Consider the following 18,010-nt stretch of genomic DNA (forward strand, 5'->3'; position numbering starts at 1 on the left):
TGAGCCTGGGTTTCCTTGCTGAATATGACACTTTCCAGTTCCTTCCATTTTTATTCAGATTTCATTTTTCTTTACTACTGAATAAAATTCACTATCTCTTATGTCTTCAGTATTTTTGGAAGGGAAACGGTGATGAGTGGAGGCCACTGTTGAAGCACGACAGTGTCCTTTGTCCCCTTACATGATGGCTTAGGAAGACTTCTAACTTCTCTGCTTTGGAAGACAGCTCAGTGGAAAGACACCATGCAAGAATGAGAACCTGAGTCTAAATTCCCAGAACCCAATCTAAGTCTGAATCCCAGAACCCATGTAACTCCAGCTACCTGTAGCTAACATCTATAATACCAATATCCTACATCAACTCGGGGAGTGGACACAGGAGATTCTCCCAAAGCTTGTGGGCCACCTGAGCTGGCCCCATCTAAAACAAGGTATAGAGTGAAGACTGATGCCCTAGGCTGTCCTCTGATGTCCATACATGCACTGTGGCACACCTCCTTTCCTCAACATATATGTATGACTCTCTGTGTGTATAGGCACACACACACACACACACACACACACCTATATACCTATAAATTATATTGGGTTAACTATGAAGGAAACCATAGCAAACCTCCTGTGACAAGTGCCTTATCTGGATTACCAGAGGTAAAACTTTTAATAAGCCAAGGTTTCACAATCTTATTCTAAAGAATATTGCTACTCTTTAAGAAAAAGTTTACAAAGAGCAAGCAGTGAGTTTTATGCAGATAACTTGCTTTCACCTCAAAATTTGAAGATTGCTGATCAAACGCAAGCCCCGTAGTCATATTTCCTTCAAACAACTGATTTCAGCTCCTTATTTATTCTGTAGCTGATCAAAACATAGTGCCCTCATTTCTAAGTTATGCATGTCAGCCCCAGGAGATCAGTGGAAATTTGAATTCCATAGATGAATCAACAAGTCAGCATCGCTATGCAGAAGCTTGTCTTCCCACTGACACACACCAAGAAGCTCTCTGGGCAGATCTCTCTCTCTCTCTCTCTCTCTCTCTCTCTCTCTCTCTCTCTCTCTCTCTGGTTTGACTCAATGGAAGATTATGGAATATGTTGAAGATGCTTTTTCCCCTGACTCCAAAAATACTTAAGTAATAATTTCCCCAAGAAATGTTATCACAGAAAACTGTTTATGATGAACATACCATAGGAAGCTAGGTAAATATTATACCGAGCTAATGACAGGTTTGTGAGTGGAAGACTGGTAATGTGATACAAAAATCAGGAAAAGCAAGAGCCATCTAATCTACCCTATGCTCAGTGGAATTACTAGTTTGGAAATTACATAACTAAACAGGAAAAAAATCAAATCTGCATATGCCTCATCATAGAAAATTTTATAAAATACAATTATATAAATTATAGAAGACCACCTCTACTTTGTGCAGATTCAGTCAGGTGTAAGCAGATGAGGTCTAAAAGTCTTAGATAAAAAAATTTCAGAAGTCAAGAGTGTTTGTAGGTTTTCAACTGTTCTGAGAAGTGAGACTGAGTCAGAAGCCACTATCCTATCTTGTGTCCCATCTCATCCCCATCATAGCCACTGCAGTGGTTCTGTTGCTGGAATAAAACACCATTATCAAAGGCAAATTAAAAAAGAGAGAGTTTAATCTGTCTATGCTTTCATGGCTGGGCAAATGCATGGCATCAAGTGATAGGATGGCAGGAGTTGGAAGCTGAGAGATCGTATCTTTAATAACAAAGAAGGAGGAAGAGGAGGAGGAGGAAGAGGAGGAGGAGGAGGAAGAGGAGGAGGAAGAGGAGGAGGAGGAGGAGGAGGAGGAGGAGGAGGAGGAGGAGGAGGAGGAGGAGGAGGAGGAGGAAGAGAAGAAGAAACAGCAGAAGAGAGCAGAGTGAACTGGACCTGAAAGGAGTCTTTACACTCTCTAAGGCCACCCCAGTGATATAAGTGATGTACATACTCCATTAGCACTGCATCTCCACATAACCTCCCCAAACAGCTCCGCCAGCTGGGAACCGAGTGTTTAATGTCTGAGCCAGTGGGTGACATTTTCCTTTCAAACCACCACACCGTCCCTGTGTACAGCACCCAGTCCTGAGACACAGAGCAGACAGACGGCCACAGTCTCACAGTGCTTATGTTCACACAAAGCTCCTGAGCAGTGGAGTCGCTACTCAGGCACTGCAAACAGAGACTGTGATGCTCTTCCTTTAAGGGAAAGGTGAAAGGTCTTGAGTTAATAATGAATGGGAAGAAAAATAGGCTGAAGCTGTTAAGATTTACAGTAAGAATGAATCATCTTTTTTTCTATGAAATTATGTGGAAAGAGAAAGAAATTCCTGATAGCCACGAGGTCAGACTCCTAGCTGCAGAAGTGATGGCAGTGCCTGAGAAAGGTTCAGTAAGATGTTAATGGGATTAGATGGTAAGTCCCTTACTTCCCGAGTCATCCGGCTTCCACAGGCATCTGAGAATGCACAGCTTGTTGACAGACAAGCAAAAAGACGGTGTGCCTACAGTCCAAAACAATTCATCCAGAATCACTAAGAATCAGTGTTAAGGTAACAGCAAAGTATGATAAAAAAAAAATAAAGCATTCCATTCATTTGTCAGTACAAGTAAAAACAAAAATGTAAGAAGAAATGGCATAGAGAGCTGCATCACAAGACTGCAGGAAGCCTCGTCATTCCAACTCCAGGAGCAGGGGATGAGGTTAAGCCTGAAGTCAGGAAGCTTAATTGAGCTCAGACTGCACAATACTGAATTCTCTTGCTCTTCTCCATTCTCCTCATCTGCAGAGTGCTCAACTGCCAGGCATTAAATACCACCACAGCTTCATAAAATAAAACAGATTTTGAATTGTGCAGGGCATATTCCCCTCCTCTTGGTGATCCCAAAGCTTAAATGTCACTTCTGTGTTCCATGGGAAGCTGCTAGCCCACAGCTCTGTCTGTGTTCAAGACAAAGAAAGCAGGAAGTGAAGCAGTCAGCGGGTAAGGAAACTAAGGTGACAGAGAAATAACAGCATCATTAGCATCCTTGAATAAATTAAGGTGTTAATTTGCAAAACAAAAATAATATAGCTAAAGAACAAAACTAACAGAGACAGACAAAATGAGAGCTGGGAGATCGCTCAGTTGGCAAAAGGCTTGCTGTGCATGAGGATCTGAGTCTGATGCCCAGAGTATGTAAAAAAAGGCCAGGCATTGTGGCATGTACTTGCAATCCCAGTGATAGTTGCCTTACCCATTTACTGCTTCACCTCCTGCCCTCTTTGTTGGGGCATCCATGTTCAACCCATAGGCCCATAGTATCCAGGAGACTTTTTCATAAAGCAGGAAATTTCAAAGACAGTTTCACCTATATTGGCAGTTTGTCAGTCACTTTCTTCTGTGTCCTGAAGAATGTCTGGCAGACTCTTTCATGTAGCAGGAACACCGAAGGACCATCTCACCTTTAGGCAAGTTTAGCAGTCATTTCTTTGTGGGTCCTCCATGTCCAGTTTTTACAGCATACCATGAAGCAGTCCAGGCAAGAGCAGTTTCTTGCCCAAATGTCTAACAAACTCCATAAGGAGCCTCTTTGATGCCCATCTTCCTCTTGTAGTAGCTTGGTGCTGCCAGGAGCATATGTGTCTCATTGTCATGAAAAGTCTTAAGCACTTAAATCATTTTAAATGCCATATTCTGAAGGTGTCTGAAAGATGTGAAGAATACCTTTCTAACTAAAATATATCTCTACAAGCTTGACTATTATAGATGACTCTCTATTAACCTATATTTCTTAATTATACATTACATTTCTAAATGAGCTGCACAAACACAATATCTTAATCAAGAGCAAAAATATACATACAACAAAATTGACCTTAAATTTGTATCAATAGACCAAGATCCATACCAATGCAAATCTTTATTTATAAACAAATGTTTATAAATAGTATTTGGGAATTTGGGCACAGTTTTCTCCATACTGTTTTCTGCTTTTTGTTGGGCAATGTAACTTTTGAGGGGTGTTTACAAGCAATCTTGGGGGGGATCTTGGTCCATTAAACCACATTAGTCTGGGAGGATTCCACAGGTTCTTATTCTCTGTGGAAACAAAGGAAGAACCTCTTTTTCAAAGAAACATATCCTTAGACTCAAATTATGAAATCAAGGTACCTTTAAAATATATATGTCAGTTACTTAGGTCCTTTACAGTCAAAAAATTTAAAGACAACACAATAATATACACAATCCAGACCCTCTGTGTATGTTCCATCTTTATGTGGCTAATTATTATTTATTTCTTTAATCTATGATTGTCTATACTCTGTCTCTTTAAAGACTTTGTTTGACATTTTTAAACCATTTACTTCTTTTCCAACTCTCTATACTCATTTTCTTCTCTTTCCCAAGCCTATATACATTTATCCAACACTGTGACCCATTTAGAGGTCTTTTATGTTTGAATTTGTCCTATTGTGTATCTGTAATACTTTACTATCTTGAAGAGCTTTTAAAATGGTAAGCCGCTTGGTTGCATCGGCTCCAGATTTTGGCTCTGCCTCTCTCTACTTTTAAAACGGTGGAGGTATCATTACTGCTACCTCTGGGATTGTCAGGTAGGAACTGTGCTTAGCCCTTTAACTCTAAGAATGAGCATGCTGCACATAAACCCTTTTATCTGAGTAATAGCTAGATATGCCATGCAGAGCATTGCATGGTCTTGAAATGTCTCTGTGTGTGGTGGCAGAAATCTGCCATACTCTCCTGCCTGTGTACTCCTAGCAATCCTGATCCCACCACCTGCCCAGGTTGGGGGCACTGAGCTGTAGGCGTGGTCTCAGCTACTTTCCCAAGTGGGCAAACAAGCATCTGGGTCCACAAATCCCAATCAATTTCTCTATAGCCAGAACTCCAGAAAGAGTCAGAGTTTGCACTGGCAGTACAGCCCAGAAATCAGCATTTCAAAATCACGGCTTTCTTTCTTTCTTTCTTTCTTTCTTTCTTTCTTTCTTTCTTTCTTTCTTTCTTTCTCTAATTATTTATTTATTTATTTATTTATCTATCTATCTATCTATCTATCTATTTATTTATTTTGCGACTGCTCAATGAGGAAAACCTCTCCTAAAAAAGCTGCAGCCTGCAGCCAGCAAGCAAAGCCCATTCGGGAAAATAAATGTGGCTAAACTTTGTTTTTTAGTGTCTAGAATTTCTTTCCAAGCCCTTTCAGGTTTTAAGTGGATTTAGTACCCTATGTTGGTGCACCAATTTGTAGTAATGTCATTTGAGTTTGACCTCTGACCTTCATGTAACATACACTTACATGCATGAGCATCCTCATACACATATGAATGTATATACACATAGGCAAAATAAAAGATATGAAAAAAAGACAGTGAAAAAAGTAAGATCTGGTAGGAAAAAAAAACTTTAAAGGCAGAATTTTGGAATGATTAAAAGGTAAAATTGTCCTTCCACAAAGAAAGAGAGATGAAAAAGTTAGATAAGTGATTGGGGTGAAACTGATCACTTCAGAAGGCAAAATAATAAGAGAATCGTCAGTATAGCATAGAGAAAACAAAGTGGAAGACACTGGAACAGTAACACAAGCCAAGACAAAACATGAGTCTTGAGAAGGAAGGAGCCACTGAGAGCCCCATTGAGGGACTGCACACTTCCTCTGTCTCATCAGTACCTTCACAATTGGCAGGCCACATCTCCAGCTTCTGGGTCACAGAAATAGAAATCAATCAATATCTGTTGTCTCACCTGGACCCCTATAAGCAAAAACCTTAAGGAGCCTGAAGTCTGATGCCCTAAAAGAATTATATGTAATGTGAGATTCTTAGTCCAAAAATCCACCTCTTTACTCTGGCATCAGACTGAACAAACAAACAAAAAACCACTCTTCAAAAGAATTAGAATCAGAAGAGCCTAGGGATTCATAGACGCCAGCTACCTCTTAGGCTATTGCCGAAACAGGATTTAAGTGCAAGCCTCCATACCAACAGTGAGAAGCCCTTCTTACATTGTCTCCCAGGAAAGGGAGAGAATAGAGAAGCTTGTATTTTATAGGCAAAATATCAGAAGCAACCCACTCCAAGGACAGAGAACCCATGAGAAATCACAAACCTTCTGAAAACCATTCATAAAAAAAGCAGGCATCTGCCCTAGCTTCCCCAGAGCATAGGCCACTAGCCAGGAAGGCCCTGATCTCTGGGCCTTGCCTTGTATCTGAATAAACACACAGGATCTCTAGATGTCCTATGAAGGCTGCAACATGAAAGATGGGAAGAGACAAAACCAAACAAGTCAAGATGGATTTGGCAAAAAGACATGATGAACACAGAGGGAAGTAGAAGAACATTTCCAAAAATGTCTCTGAGATAAGAGGAGACATTAATCCGGCAGATATGATCTGTAAGCTACTAAATTAATACGCAAAGAAGAAAAGTGCTCTAGACGTTAAAACATGGCAGAACATTAGAAAACATAGTCAGAGAAAGGATGAAAAAGAACTTAGAAAATAACCCAGTAGGTGGAGTAAAAAGACAAAGAAGTGCTAACAAGAACAATATAAAATTAGATCAGTGCAGAGTGCTTCAAAATATAAATATTTGAAACTTTAGAAAGAATGAACAGGATAAAAAGGAGATACAATAAAAACTTCTTGTATTTGTTTCTGCTTTAGATGTCCTACAAGGGGTGGAAAGTAAAGCTCACCTTGTGAAAAATGAGGACCTGAGTTCAAATCCCCAGAATTCATATGGAAGTCAGATATGTTACACATGTCTATTATCCCTGTGTTCCTACTACAGGATGGGATGCAGAAACAGAATGGAAGCACATGGACCCCTAGTCTGGCATACTCATTGGTGAACAAGGAGATACCTTATTTCAAACAAGATGGCAGGTAAGGAGAACACCCAAGACTGTCCTCGGTTCTTCATAAGAACACTGTGACAAGAACCATCCAGCATTCACACAAACATATGTGGGTAAGCACATGAAGGCATCATACATTAAAAATTATCACGGAGTCAGTTTACATTAAATTACAAGTATCTTCACCCATTTATAAAGTTTTGAGATTGTTTTGAAATATATAATAGATATATAATAGAGAAAAGAATCTTAGAAATTTCTGGGCAGGGTGGCCAGAACAAGCTATCTGCAAAGGGCACAAGGACGAGAGTTGTAACTTGTAATTCATGTCTCCAAGTCATCACCAGAAGCAGGAGGATGTGGAAGCATCCCCTCGAACTTCAATGAAAATATATTTCTAATCTAGAATTCCTATAATCCAAATCCCTAATGCCAAGGAGCTTAGTGAGATACTTTCAGATGGCATCACGTGCTAGTAAGAGCTGAGTGTGCAGAAATTGTGCTTCGTGGAACAAAACACAATTAAAAGGAGATCAAGACAGGTATAGGCTTCAGTGGATGCTGGAAAGACAAGGAAAGTTCACAGAAGAAGGTCCTAGGCAGGTCTAGAGGAGATACAGGAGATCCAGAGAGCCGAAGGTCTATTTGGAGCAGGAAGACCTCTGACACGAGTCACTGAAAACAGCTTACAGTTGCATCTGTTACAGAAATGAAGCAATGAGGTGTTGCAGACACTGGATGGAATAGTAGAAAAGTAAAATCATTAGCTCTCCAGAGGCAGTAGAACCGCATGAGGAGCCCTGAATCTGTGAGTCAATAGGAGCGGTGTTTTGTGGGAATGTTGATCCATTCTGGGGCCAAGGTCTTAAGTTGCAGTCATATGAGATTCCTCATTGCTCAAGCTCTTAGCTTGATTATGGCTGAGCTTGCCACCCCGACACAGGACATGTTTGCTAGTTCACTCTGTCCTCTGCGCCAAGGACAACCCACCACCATAGATTGTTTTTTTTTTTTCATTCATTGCGAAAATGCGGGAGCTGAGAGTAGTAGCTATAATTAATCAGATAAACAACAAAGAGGCATTCAATAAAGAACATAAGATTTATTCTACACTGAACTTTCTATTGCTTAAACAATTGGTGTTCATTTATTATAGGGCAATTCTTTCTGGAATTATTGAAAAACAATTGACAAGCAACACTTGTAGATATTTAAAATACACAACATGGTGATTTGATATATAATAAAAATCATTACCACCATCAAATTAATCAACACTCTTATAATCTCTTGGCATTCCTACAGTTTTGTGTGGTGGGAACATTTAAGATCTTTCTCAGCAGATTTCAACTTGACAATACTATATCTTTAGTTCTAGTTACCACACTGCAAATTAAACCCTCAAAATTTATTCACTTCACATGCAGAGGCTCCTAACCCTTGACTGGGGAAACACCCCCCCCCAACACTTAGCCCCTGGCAGTGACTCTATCCTCTGCTTCTGTGGGTTCCAGTGTTTAGAGTCCACATTCCACATAAATGAGATAATCCCTTTTGGCGGTACCTGGCTCATTTCACCTACTGTGACAGGATGCCTCTTTTGGCAAAGGGTTTGGATGGTTCCCATTGCATCCGCATACCGCTCTTTTGTTGGTCACTCATGGGGCCATGGATTTCTGACTTGTTTCTATGTTGGCTGTCCTGAATGATGATGCAACAAGCTGGTATCTCTTAAATCTAGTGATTCCAGTTTTTTTGGGTACATAGGTATGTTTGCTAGTTCACACATGGTTCTATTTTTTTCTGTGAAAAGTTTCCTTTAGATGCTGCATTGTTTTATAATCCTACCCAATCGGGGGCCGGGGGCTTCCTTTTCTCCACACTATGGTCAATGCTCATGATCTCTGGCATTGTTTAACACAGTCATCCTAACATGAGTGAGACAATAGCTGAAGTGGCTTTGGCATTCTCCCGACGGTGAATGGTGATGACCTTTTTTAAAATTCACTTGTTGGCTAGTTACATATCCTTTTATTAATATCCTATGCCCATTTTTAACTGAGCTCTCTGTTTCCAACAAGGAGGGTTTATTTGTTTGACTTTGCTAAAAATGTTGGGTACTCACCCCTATAAGATACCATCTGTGGGCTAAAAATGGTTTCTCCCATCCCATAACCCACCTTCCCATTTTATTATCTTCTTTGCTGTGCAGAACTTTTTGTCCCAGTTGTATATTTTTGGTTCTGTTTCTTGTGGGCTTGGTGGTGTATAATTTTAAAAAGTCATTGACAAGACTGCTGTCAAGGAGCTTCCTTCCAGTGGTTTCTCCTAGGTTTACCATCTCGGGCTCCATATGTAAGTCTTTTGTTCATCTTCAGTTCAATTTTTGAGCAGAGAATGAGATAAAAATCCAATTTCATTCTTCTCAGGGTGGTTATCTAGTTTCCCCAATACCTTTAAGAGATGCTGTCATTTTATCAGTGTGGATTTTTGGCACCCTCGTGGAAGAAAGTGTGAACACATGGACATGACATTATCTGTTGACTATGTTTGTTCTATTGTTCTGTGTATCTGTTCCTATGACAGTGCCAGTGATAGACAATAATTTGTCATACAGTTTGTCCCCAGGAAGAGCCATCCCTGCTTTGTTCCTCTGATTGCTCTGCTTTTTCATGACCCTGAATGCTTACATAGAACTTTAGGATTTTTCCCTATGAAAATATTAATGGCATTGTAATAAGGATAGGTTTGGTCTGGAGATCATGTCATGAAGTAAAAACATCTTAACAGTAGCCTCCCTTCCAGTCCATAAAGACAGCATATATTAGGACGTAGTTATATGTTTGAACTTTTTGATTCATATTTTAGAGTGCTCAGCACATAAACATTTCACTTTATTAGTCAAATCTATTCTTTCTTAAGCCATTGTAAATGATGCTGTGTGCTTTAACTCCTTTCTGGACAGTTTGCTATTGGTGCTGAAGGCATAGATAATTTCTATATGTTGTTTTGTGTCTTTTAACTTGATTGAATTAATTTGTTAGATGAAGAGTTTCGAATTAAAACATTTAGGGGAATTTTTATAAGAGCATGCCATGTGCAAATTAGATGATTTAACTCTTCTTTATAATTTGAATTTGCTCCCCCTTTTTTTGGCCTAGTTGTTTTAACTAGGGTTTGCATTACTATGTTAGGTAGAGTGGTAAGAATTTATATATAATGTATATACATGCTTGCCTTATTCCTAATCTCAAATGGGAAGCTTGTAGCCTTTCTCTATGGCATCTAGCATTATCTGTGAGACAAAAATATATCACTTTATTTTATTGAAGTACATTCCTTCTAAGTCTTTTTTCCACAATTAAAGCATTTTAAATTTTGTAAATCACTTTTCTGTATCTATTGGAATGCTCAGATGAATTTTATTCTTCATTCTCTTAATGTGGTACACCACATTTAATGATTTCCTTATGCTGAACCATCCTTTTTATCTTGAAAAAAATCCCATTTTATCATAGTGTGTATGATCTTTCTAACATGCTGTTGAACTCAGTTTGTTAGCATTTGACTTTGGCTTTTGCACCTATTTTTTTTAACAAGGATTTGGGAGTATAATTTCATTTTCTTGTATTTTTCTGATCTGGTTCTATCCATGTGAAGCTGGCCTCATAAAATAAAATTTGGAAATGTCCCTCCCTCTTCAAACTTCTAACAGACATTGAGAACGATTAGTACTAATTCTTCCTTAAAGGTTTCGTAGAATTTATTGATGAAACTATCAGGTTTTATTGGGGGTGTATGAGAAGTCCTTCTGTATATGTGTTGCTTTTATTGGTTAATAAATAAAACTGCTTTCAGCCAATGACTTAACAGAATATAGCCAGGCTGAAATTTTATATATATATATATATATATATATGGAGAAAGAGAGAGAGAGAGAGAGAGAGAGAGAGAGAGAGAGAGTAGTCAGAGTCAGGGAGAAGCCATATAGTGGCTATAGGAGACAGATGCCTCCCCTAGAGCCCACCAGGACCTTGCTGGTAAGCCACAGCCACAGCCACAGTGCCATGGTGATACACAGATTAATGGAGATGGGTTAGTTTAGGATGTTAGCGCTAGCCAATAAGAAGCTAGAGCTAATAGGCCAAACACTGATTTAATTAATACAGTTTCTGTGTGGTTATTTCTAGTCTGAGTAGCTGGGAACAAATGAGTAGCCTCTGCCAACAGGGGCGGGGCTTGATTTTCAGTGCTAGGGGGTCCTTGATTACCCCATCATTGGTCTATGTCAATTTCTACTGTCTTCATGGTCCAATCCTGGCAGGCTGTGTATATCTGGGCTTTGTCCATTACTTCTGTGCCAGTATTTTGACTTGTACCCATTCACTGTGTCCTCCCATGAGCCTGTGTACATCTGGGACATCAGGTCCAATATTGCCGCACTGATTTCTGACTGATTTGAGTCTTCATTCACCTTTCCTTAATTTAGTGGGTGTTTGTCAACTCTACTGAGCATTAAAAAAAATCTATACCCTTTATTCTCTGATTTCTTCTTTGCATTTTTAGTCTCTATTTTATTTATATCTGGTCTAATGTGTATTACTTCTTTATTTCATATGCGTCTGTGCTTCTTTTGTTTCCTTTTCTCTAGTTACTTGAGCTGTAAAGGTAAGCTGTTCATTTAAGAGCTCTGTCATGTGCTCACACTGACACTTCTCACTATAAACTTCCCCCTTGGAACTGCTTGGGCTGCATCTTGTAAGTTTTGTTAGTCATGTTTCCATTTGTTTTTGTGCTAATATGCATCTTTATTTCTCTTTTTTACTTATTCTATGACTTGGTTGCTATAAAAAGAAACATATTCTTTATTCCTGTGTATTTGCAAATACTCAATTTTCTTTCTGTTGCTGATTTCTAGTCTCTTTACATTGTGAGCAGAAAAGATACTTGATGTGACTTCAATTTTATTGAATTTGTTAAGTCCTGTTCAGTGGCTCAGTATATCTATATTAGGTTTTAATATATGCATTATAAATTATCATATAAAATTACATTACTGTTTATTCCTATGGCACTTGTCTTTTATTTTGCTGTGAAGGGAGAAGAAGAAATGTAAGACTCTAATTTACCATTCTTCAACTGCATTACTCTATGAGATGAAAGAAAACCACATGCTTCTAAATCTCACAGGACTCTATTGTGAGCTATGTCTTTTTCACCAATGCAAGTAGATGCCTAAACATCCACAAAATGCCTAGCCACCACTGGAAACTGCAAAGTTATATTATAAAGTTCTTTTATAACTTATATCAAAGCACAGAAGCATTTAGGAATGAAAGTGAATCATGTCTTCTTATGACACACTTGTACGTTAAACAATATTTACTAAATTCATGAGTTCCTGGCTTCTGCTTTAAAGATTAAACTAGGAGAACAAACAAAGGAATTTTGATGAAAGCAATCTTGGACTAATGTCAGAGGAAAAGATAAAGCCCAGACGGGCACAGATCTGTGACAAGAAGCCTGTTTGCCGATTTCTTGAGGAAGGCAATTCTCTTTGGTTACAATGCTCAATCACAAAGCTCCGCCCCTTCCCAAATTAAGACCAGAAAGACCAAGTCCAAATACAAGCATAATTTGAGTGCATGTTTGATTATGATTGTGAGATTGTTTGACTTACATGATTTCTACCTTAGTATCTCCGTAATTAGGTAGGCGATGTCCTGACTGTGATGAGCTTGCCCTACTTGATCTTAGAATTCCTAGGAGAGACATTCATTAAAGCAATTCTCCTTCCTCATGGACTGAAACTTTCAGCTAAGTTTACCTCCCCCACCCTCATCATGTCACGTTCTCAGCATCAGTGCTTTCTTCTTGAGAACAAGAAACAGTAAAGAATAATAGATAGTTAAATAAACAAACAAATATGAGGTATAAATAACACTGCAACCCTGGCAACCTGGTCTGAGAACTTTTCAAATGTTCCAGATAATACATATACTACAAATCACCAATGGCTCAGAACATACCCCTCCTCCTGCCCCGAGGAAAACCAGAGCATCAGAGTGTAACAGAAAGGACTATTACCTTTTCTTCTCCACTTGTTTCTACCACTATCATCAAAACTTTCCTGAAAACACACACACGCGCACGCGCACACACACACACACACACACACACACTTGAGATGTTAGGAATAGACCAGAGGGGAGGAGGCAACCAATTAGGAAGTGCAGACTCTGTAGTCAGAGGCTATTCATTCGTTCCCAGCTGCTCAGACTCAAAATAATCACACAGAAACTATATTATGTGCAATACTGTTTGGTCAATAGTTTAAGTGTACTTCTTGCTAGATCTTATACCCTAAACTAACCCATCTCCATTAATCTGTGTGTCCCCATGAGGCTGTGACCTCTGGTAGAGGCATCTGTCTCCTGTGGTGACTACATGGCTTCTCACTGACTCAGCCTACTGTCTTCCAACATTTAGTTTAGTTTTCCTGCCTAGCTCTATTCTGCACTATCACAGGCCAAAGCAGTTTTCTTTATTCATTAACAAATAAAAGCAACACATATACAGATCGACTTCCCACACCAAGACATGACATAGTGTATGCTTGACTAATGTTTTCTATGAGTTCTCTATGATTTCTTAAGCAGTTTCTAACCATTTGCTGTGGGACAATGGTCTTGTACCCTGTAAGAATGTGCCACTTGTATTGGTTTAATAAAACATTGACTGGCCAGTAGCCAAGCAGGAAGTAAAGGCGAGTGACCAGAATAGGAGAATTCTGGGAAGAAAGGTTCTGTAGTTATCACCCAGAAGCAAGATGAGAATGCCTCATTGATAAAAGCTACCAAGCTACATGGCCAATAGAGACAAGAATTATGGGTTAATGTAAGATGTAAGCATTAATTAATAAGAAGCCTGAGCTAATAGGCTGACGAGTTTGTAATTAATATAGACCTCTATATGTTTCTTTGGAACTGAATGGCTGTGAGACTGCGTGGGACAGAAACTTCTGTCAACAAACATCTCTCTTCAACTTTAAAATGTAAATGACGATATAGACTTTTGAGCCAATAAGGCAGTGTAGAATTCTTAAAACACCCTCTAATATGGCTGCCATTCACTCCAACTAGCTCCAATCAAGGAGAATCCTTCTCCTGGCCACTCAATATGCTTTTAAGATTGAAGTGTACATAAAAAGGGATCAATAAACATAATTCTGGACAGGAGATTCTGACATTACAGAAGGCAATGGTGAATAGAATTGAAAAGATTGAGGAATTTCTAAATTCTGATGAAGAGGAGCAAAGGGTAAAAAGGCAAATTTTAACTCCATCTGTGGGTAAATCTCTCCGGGATAATTCCCACAAAACTCTACCTAAAGCTCTACCTGCCTTTCCAGTAATAACAACAGAGAAAATGATTCATTCCAAAAAACCCTAGGGTCATCAAGGAAGATACATGGGAGCCTGTCCATGTAAATAATCTCAAAGAAATTAAAGAGGCTGTTATGACTTTTGGGATACACGCCTCCTTTGTTAAAGAGATGCTAAAATCATGGGCTAAAACAAACAGGGCCACGCCCTTTGACTGGCTCCAATTGGCTACTGTGGTCCTTGAGAGTGGACCGCAATTGAACTGGAAATGCTTATTCAGGCAAGAGGCTAGACTTTTAGAACAGAAAAAAAAAAAGAAGGGAATTGAGATTTCCCTAGATAAAATTTTAGGTAAAGGTCTCTTCTCCGACCCTCAGGAACAAGCTAATTATGATGAACACACCCTATCAATATGTACTACAGTAGCCTTAAGGGCTTGGGACAGGGTGCAAGAACCAGGACAGAGAATGGAATCACTCAGTAAGCAATGGAGATGGAATATTTTAATTTCACTGACATGTATCATGAATCAATCCGAAAATCATTTCTGTTGCCCCTCCCAAACTTGTTGAGCAAATTCACAACAGTGCTGTGAAGGTACAGTATTAGTCATTGTTCTAGCTTGCTCTCTATTCCTGCGATCATGCCCAAGACCAAAATCAACTTGGGAAGAAAAGGGGTTATTTAGCTGACACTTCCACATTGAGGTTCATCATTGAGGGAAGTTGAGGCAGGAAGCTGGCAGTAGGAATTGGAGCAGGACCACAGATGGATGCTGGTTACTGACTTGTCTTCCCTGGCTTGCTCAGCCACCTTTCTTAGACTACTTACACATCATTGTTAATCAAGACAGCAAACCGTGAACCATTAGAAGTCAATCTAATGGAGGACGTTATCCCTCAGTCCACGTTCTCTCGTTGCTGTTGATGACCTGGTGTCAAATTGACAAAAACCTCACCAACTCAGTCATAATTTGAGTTAGTGAGATTAATTTACTAATCGTATATATTGGATTAATAGCCACTTTGTTTCCTACTGGATGGTATCCAGGAAGCAGAGGAAAGCGGAGCAGACATGAAGGAGGAAGCCAGCCAGTCTAAGGAGAGGCCGGGAAGCCAAACCTGCAGCACCTATTACTCGCTAGCATGGTCCCTCACTTCCTGGAAATATATCTAGTCACTAAACATGAACAGTCCAAATCTGGAAAAAATAGTAGGGGTGCTGAGTGATTATGGCTCACGTAAAAGCCTTCAAAGAAGTTATAAAAGGTAAGCAAACTAAGGTTTCAGTTCCTCACCACCCACTTCCCCAGAATCAGGTTATATACAAGGAATGACTGCACCACTGACTGACTTCCCCAGAAGAAGGCTGCGTAGAAAAAATAACCTCAGCACCCACTTTCCCAGAATAAGGTTTGTGTAGAATGAATGACCTCAGCACCCACTTCCACAGAATAAGGCTGTGTAGAACGAATGACCTCAGCACCCACTTTCCCAGAATAAGCTTGAGAAGGACTAATGAAGACTTCTCTTACTCTGGATGGTTTTCACTCGTCATTGACTTCGGTTCACTGCCAAGGAACAGCTGCCCTACTCCCCAAGTGACCTCTGGGAAGATCTATGGGAGAGGTCACTGGGAGTCCAGTGATGACAATAGTGCTGCCTTGCGCTCTATTTCTGCAGCGATTTATAGAAATAAATCTCTCAATTTTCCTAATTTAGCTTCTTCTTTCAATAGGATAAGATTATACATCCTCATAGAGTTGCCTCAGAGAAAATCATAGCAATTTTACAAGGTAGACATAAAGACAGACAGGTGAGTGAGGGCGCAGCACTGACTATGATAGCTGTCCCATCAGCTGGAGACTGAGATATGCACTTTAGGAGGCTCTGAGAAGAGGCATATACCCCTCATTAATGCTCTGTAGTAAAACCAGGGTCCTCACGTAAAGATAACGCAAGACAGGCAAGCTGGTTTGGGAGCTTGTGTATGAAATACCCATTCCAAGAGCTCATATGTTGAAAGCTTACTTACTTCCCAGTGCTATTCAGTGCTACTCAGAAGTGCTTCAGAACTTTTGAGAACGATTCCACATTACTGGCTGTGCCTTCTCCATCATGATGCTCTGCCCAGCTGCAGGCCCAGAATTGTGGGACGGTATAGCCCAGGATTAGGATCTCTAAGACTAGGAACAAAAGCAAATCTTTCTTTAAGCTGTTCCTTTCAGGCATTTCCAGAGCACTGGAAACTAACACTCACTTTTACCATAACTGTTGGGGGCTAAATTCAACTGGTTACTACACCAAGTCTGATGTGGGAGGCAAGATTCGTGTATGGCTTTAAGAGAGAGCTTGCATGAGCTACCACTCCCTGGGTTGTTCACACAGTGGGAGAAGGTGATTCGGGGAAGGCCATGATAAGACGTAAGGGGCTTATTATTCCATCTCCACCAACCTTCTCACCCCTGCTGTGTGCCAGGATGAGCACGCCACACACTGGTATCCATGCTGGTGTTGCTCTCGCTGGAAATGTCTTTTGGCTTCAAGTCAAATTCATGTTGATCCCTAGAAAGAGATATCACTTGTCATAAAGCCATGCCAAGATTGTTTCCAGCCTAAACATTTCTCTTTTCTAAATCCAGGCACCTGGGTTTAGGATGTTCTTAGATAAAAAGTGACAAAGATTAAAGACACACAGGCCAGCTGCTGCGGAATTTCACATTATATAGACATGATGCTTCAGAAACCTTTGTAAGGTATAGTAAATTCAACATTCTAAATGCCCTGGGCTGTGTTTATCTCTAAGGATCTTTGGGGGAAGCATGAGGTCTATAAATCTGTTTTTCTGCTTCCTTAGCTGGGGGTTCAGGGACACATTAACTACCCCCTTGGAAGTCTGCCACAAAATAGGCCTTCCCTGGCTTTAACATCCACAACCTGGGGGGATTCCAGGAATACAGGTTGCCAACAATTGTGCTATGAAGCACCTTCAGAATGTGTTTCCTATTAAAAAAGACATGCTTATTTGTGTATTGTGGTGATTGTTCTGCTTAGAGAATTTGATAGGTATGTCTCTGAGAAAGAAAAGGGGAGCTGAAGGGAAAATGAGTGTGATAATTATTTTTTAATTGAGGCTTCTGAAAGAATGTAGTACTGTTACAAGAGAAATTTTGGTGACCGTGGTAAAGCACAGTATAAAGTCCCATTGTGGGTTTTTTAGAACTGGTTAAAAAAACTGAAAGTCGGGAGCAGAAATCAATGGTCATTTCTCAGCCTCTGATGAAGTTAATAGCTGCTGCCTTAAGAATCTGATTCTAGCTAATAATCTAGCACTAATTTCCTTCAATGTATTTATTAACAACCTGGAAGTGTAAAATGTGCTGATAAAAAAAATAATTACACAGTTTGTCAAGGGCGGGAGAGATTGTGAAGAGGACAGAAATGAGTCACCAAGGGGCTAAGCAGAGAGAAAGATATAGCTTAGCTAAGGGAAAGTGGTACCCTAGTAAGACCCATCTCCGATCACCTTCCCTTTAAAGAGAGTAAGAGCAGATCGACCCGTCAGACATGCTGGAAAAGCACAGCTCATCTTTATTCTAAGGGCCAAGTTCAGTTTTTAGCCAGGTCAGTTTAAACCAGATGCAGAAGAATTCAGAATTAGCCCGAAAACAATGTCCCAAGTAATAACAGAAAGGAAAAAAAAAGACTTGGACTTAGCATTCTGGGAAGGAACATAGGCAGATACTGAGGATG

Source organism: Microtus pennsylvanicus, chromosome 1, assembly GCF_037038515.1.
Source record: "Microtus pennsylvanicus isolate mMicPen1 chromosome 1, mMicPen1.hap1, whole genome shotgun sequence".
Classification (NCBI taxonomy): Eukaryota; Metazoa; Chordata; class Mammalia; order Rodentia; family Cricetidae; genus Microtus; species Microtus pennsylvanicus.